Here is a 6,000-nt window from a genome sequence, read left to right as displayed (position 1 = left end):
AGAGGTGATTGTCGATGATATACCTATATCATTGTTTGGTAGAGGTGACTGTCGATGATATACATATATGATTGTTTGGTAGAGGTGACTGTCGATGATATACCTATATGATTGTTTGGTAGAGGTGACTGTCGATGATATACCTATATGATTGTTTGGTAGGGGTGACTGTCGATGATACCTATATGATTGTTTGGTATGGGTGACTGTCGATGATATACCTATATGATTGTTTGGTAGAGGTGACTGTCGATGATACCTATATGATTGTTTGGTAGAGGTGACTGTCGATGATATACCTATATGATTGTTTGGTAGAGGTGACTGTCGATGATATACCTATATGATTGTTTGGTAGAGGTGACTGTCGATGATATACCTATATGATTGTCTGGTAGAGATGACTGTCGATGATATACCTATATGATTGTTTGGTAGAGATGACTGTCGATGATATACCTATATGATTGTTTGGTAGAGGTGACTGTCGATGATATACCTATATGATTGTTTGGTAGGGGTGACTGTCGATGATACCTATATGATTGTTTGGTAGAGGTGACTGTCGATGATACCTATATGATTGTTTGGTAGAGGTGACTGTCGATGATATACCTATATGATTGTCTGGTAGAGATGACTGTCGATGATATACCTATATGATTGTTTGGTAGAGATGACTGTCGATGATATACCTATATGATTGTTTGGTAGAGATGACTGTCGATGATATACCTATATGATTGTTTGGTAGAGATGACTGTCGATGATATACCTATATGATTGTTTGGTAGAGATGACTGTCGATGATATACCTATATGATTGTTTGGTAGGGATGACTGTCGATGATATACCTATATGATTGTTTGGTAGAGGTGACTGTCGATGATACCTATATGATTGTTTGGTAGAGGTGACTGTCGATGATATACCTATATGATTGTCTGGTAGAGATGACTGTCGATGATATACCTATATGATTGTTTGGTAGAGATGACTGTCGATGATATACCTATATGATTGTTTGGTAGAGATGACTGTCGATGATATACCTATATGATTGTTTGGTAGGGGTGACTGTCGATGATACCTATATGATTGTTTGGTAGAGGTGACTCTCGATGATATACCTATATGATTGTTTGGTAGAGGTGACTCTCGATGATATACCTATATGATTGTTTGGTAGGGGTGACTGTCGATGATATACCTATATGATTGTTTGGTAGAGGTGACTGTAGATGATATACCTATATGATTGTCTGGTAGAGGTGACTGTCGATGATATACCTATATGATTGTTTGGTAGAGGTGACTGTAGATGATATACCTATATGATTGTCTGGTAGAGGTGACTGTCGATGATATACCTATATGATTGTTTGGTAGGGGTGACTGTCGATGATATACCTATATGAGTGTTTGGTAGGGGTGACTGTCGATGATATACCTATATGATTGTTTGGTAGAGGTGACTGTAGATGATATACCTATATGATTGTCTGGTAGAGGTGACTGTCGATGATATACCTATATGATTGTTTGGTAGAGATGACTGTCGATGATATACCTATATGATTGTTTGGTAGGGTTGACTGTCGATGATATACCTATATGATTGTTTGGTAGAGGTGACTGTCGATGATATACCTATATGATTGTTTGGTAGAGGTGACTGTCGATGATATACCTATATGATTGTTTGGTAGAGATGACTGTCGATGATATACCTATATGATTGGTTTGGTAGAGATGACTGTCGATGATATACCTATATGATTGTTTGGTAGAGATGACTGTCGATGATATACCTATATGATTGGTTTGGTAGAGATGACTGTCGATGATATACATATATGATTGTTTGGTAGAGATGACTGTCGATGATATACCTATATGATTGGTTTGGTAGAGATGACTGTCGATGATATACATATATGATTGTTTGGTAGAGATGACTGTCGATGATATACCTATATGATTGTTTGGTAGAGGTGACTGTCGATGATATACCTATATGATTGTTTGGTAGAGGTGACTGTCGATGATATACCTATATGATTGTCTGGTAGAGGTGACTGTCCATGATACCTATATGATTGTTTGGTAGAGATGACTGTCGATGATATACCCATCTGATTGTTTGGTAGAGATGACTGTCGATGATATACCTATATGATTGTTTGGTAGAGGTGAATGTCGATGATACCTATATGATTGTTTGGTAGAGGTGACTGTCGATGATATACCTATATGATTGTTTGGTAGAGATGACTGTCGATGATATACCTATATGAGTGTTTGGTAGAGGTGACTGTCGATGATACCTATATGATTGTTTGGTAGAGGTGACTGTCGATGATATACCTATATGATTGGTCTGGTAGAGGTGACTGTCGATGATATACCTATATGATTGTTTGGTAGAGGTGACTGTAGATGATATACTTATATGATTGTTTGGTAGAGGTGACTGTCGATGATATACTTATATCATTGTTTGGTAGAGGTGACTGTCGATGATATACTTATATCATTGTTTGGTAGAGATGACTGTCGATGATATACCTATATGATTGTTTGGTAGAGGTGACTGTCGATGATATACCTATATGATTGTTTGGTAGGGGTGACCGTCGATGATACCTATATGATTGTTTGGTAGAGGTGACTGTCGATGATACCTATATGATTGTTTGGTAGAGGTGACTGTCGATGATATACCTATATGATTGTCTGGTAGAGATGACTGTCGATGATATACCTATATGATTGTTTGGTAGAGATGACTGTCGATGATATACCTATATGATTGTTTGGTAGAGATGACTGTCGATGATATACCTATATGATTGTTTGGTAGAGATGACTGTCGATGATATACCTATATGATTGTTTGGTAGAGATGACTGTCGATGATATACCTATATGATTGTTTGGTAGGGATGACTGTCGATGATATACCTATATGATTGTTTGGTAGAGGTGACTGTCGATGATACCTATATGATTGTTTGGTAGAGGTGACTGTCGATGATATACCTATATGATTGTCTGGTAGAGATGACTGTCGATGATATACCTATATGATTGTTTGGTAGAGATGACTGTCGATGATATACCTATATGATTGTTTGGTAGAGATGACTGTCGATGATATACCTATATGATTGTTTGGTAGGGGTGACTGTCGATGATACCTATATGATTGTTTGGTAGAGGTGACTCTCGATGATATACCTATATGATTGATTGGTAGGGGTGACTGTCGATGATATACCTATATGATTGTTTGGTAGAGGTGACTGTAGATGATATACCTATATGATTGTCTGGTAGAGGTGACTGTCGATGATATACCTATATGATTGTTTGGTAGAGGTGACTGTAGATGATATACCTATATGATTGTCTGGTAGAGGTGACTGTCGATGATATACCTATATGATTGTTTGGTAGAGGTGACTGTCGATGATATACCTATATGATTGTTTGGTAGAGGTGACTGTCGATGATATACCTATATGATTGTCTGGTAGAGGTGACTGTCCATGATACCTATATGATTGTTTGGTAGAGATGACTGTCGATGATATACCCATCTGATTGTTTGGTAGAGATGACTGTCGATGATATACCTATATGATTGTTTGGTAGAGGTGAATGTCGATGATACCTATATGATTGTTTGGTAGAGGTGACTGTCGATGATATACCTATATGATTGTTTGGTAGAGATGACTGTCGATGATATACCTATATGAGTGTTTGGTAGAGGTGACTGTCGATGATACCTATATGATTGTTTGGTAGAGGTGACTGTCGATGATATACCTATATGATTGGTCTGGTAGAGGTGACTGTCGATGATATACCTATATGATTGTTTGGTAGAGGTGACTGTAGATGATATACTTATATGATTGTTTGGTAGAGGTGACTGTCGATGATATACTTATATCATTGTTTGGTAGAGGTGACTGTCGATGATATACTTATATCATTGTTTGGTAGAGATGACTGTCGATGATATACCTATATGATTGTTTGGTAGAGGTGACTGTCGATGATATACCTATATGATGGTTTGGTAGAGGTGACTGTCGATGATATACCTATATGAGTGTTTGGTAGAGGTGACTGTCGATGATATACTTATATGATTGTTTGGTAGAGGTGACTGTCGATGATATACCTATATGATTGGTTTGATAGAGATGACTGTCGATGATATACCTATATGATTGGTCTGGTTGAGGTGACTGTCGATGATATACCTATATGATTGGTCTGGTAGAGGTGACTGTCGATGATATACCTATATGATTGTTTGGTAGAGGTGACTGTCGATGATATACCTATATGATTGTTTGGTAGAGGTGACTGTCGATGATATACCTATATGATTCATTGGTAGAGGCGACTGTCGATGATACCTATATGATTGTTTGGTAGAGGTGACTGTCGATGATATACCTATATGATTGTTTGGTAGGGGTGACTGTCGATGATATACCTATATCATTGTTTGGTAGGGATGACTGTCGATGATATACCTATATGATTGTTTGGTAGAGATGACTGTCGATGATACCTATATGATTGTTTGGTAGAGGTGACTGTCGATGATATACCTATATGATTGTTTGGTAGGGGTGACTGTCGATGATATACCTATATGATTGTTTGGTAGGGGTGACTGTCGATGATATACCTATATCATTGTTTGGTAGGGATGACTGTCGATGATATACCTATATGATTGTTTGGTAGAGGTGACTGTCGATGATATACCTATATGATTGTTTGGTAGGGGTGACTGTCGATGATATACCTATATCATTGTTTGGTAGGGATGACTGTCGATGATATACCTATATGATTGTTTGGTAGAGGTGTCTGTCGATGATATACCTATATGATTGTTTGGTAGAGGTGACTGTCGATGATATACCTATATGATTGTTTGGTAGAGGCGACTGTCGATGATATACCTATATGATTGTTTGGTAGAGGTGACTGTCGATGATATACCTATATGATTGTCTGGTAGAGGTGACTGTCGATGATATACCTATATGATTGTTTGGTAGGGGTGACTGTCGATGATATACCTATATGATTGTTTGGTAGAGATGACTGTCGATGATACCTATATGATTGTTTGGTAGAGGTGACTGTCGATGATATACCTATATGATTGTTTGGTAGAGGTGACTGTGTCGATGATATACCTATATGATTGTTTGGTAGGGGTGACTGTCGATGATATACCTATATGATTGTCTGGTAGAGGTGACTGTCGATGATATACCTATATGATTGTTTGGTAGAGATGACTGTCGATGATATACCTATATGATTGTTTGTTAGAGGTGACTGTCGATGATATACCTATATGATTGTTTGGTAGAGGTGACTGTCGATGATATACCTATATGATTGTTTGGTAGAGGTGACTGTCGATGATACCTATATGCCTGGTTTGGTAGAGATGACTGTCGATGATATACCTATATGATTGTTTGGTAGAGGTGACTGTAGATGATATACCTATATGATTGTTTGGTAGAGATGACTGTCGATGATATACTTATATGATTGTTTGGTAGAGGTGACTGTCGATGATACCTATATGATTGGTTTGGTAGAGATGACTGTCGATGATATACCTATATGATTGTTTGTTAGAGGTGACTGTCGATGATATACCTATATGATTGTTTGGTAGAGGTGACTGTCGATGATATACCTATATGATGGTTTGGTAGAGGTGACTGTCGATGATATACCTATATGATTGTTTGGTAGAGGTGACTGTCGATGATATACCTATATGATTGTTTGGTAGAGATGACTGTCGATGATATACCTATATGATTGTTTGGTAGAGGTGACTGTCGATGATATACCTATATGATTGTTTGGTAGAGGTGACTGTCGATGATATACCTATATGATTGTTTGGTAGAGGTGACTGTCGATGATATACCTATATG

This window comes from Pecten maximus, chromosome 13, assembly GCF_902652985.1.
Source record: "Pecten maximus chromosome 13, xPecMax1.1, whole genome shotgun sequence".
Lineage (NCBI taxonomy): Eukaryota > Metazoa > Mollusca > Bivalvia > Pectinida > Pectinidae > Pecten > Pecten maximus.
Note: the sequence above shows the minus strand (reverse complement) of the source record.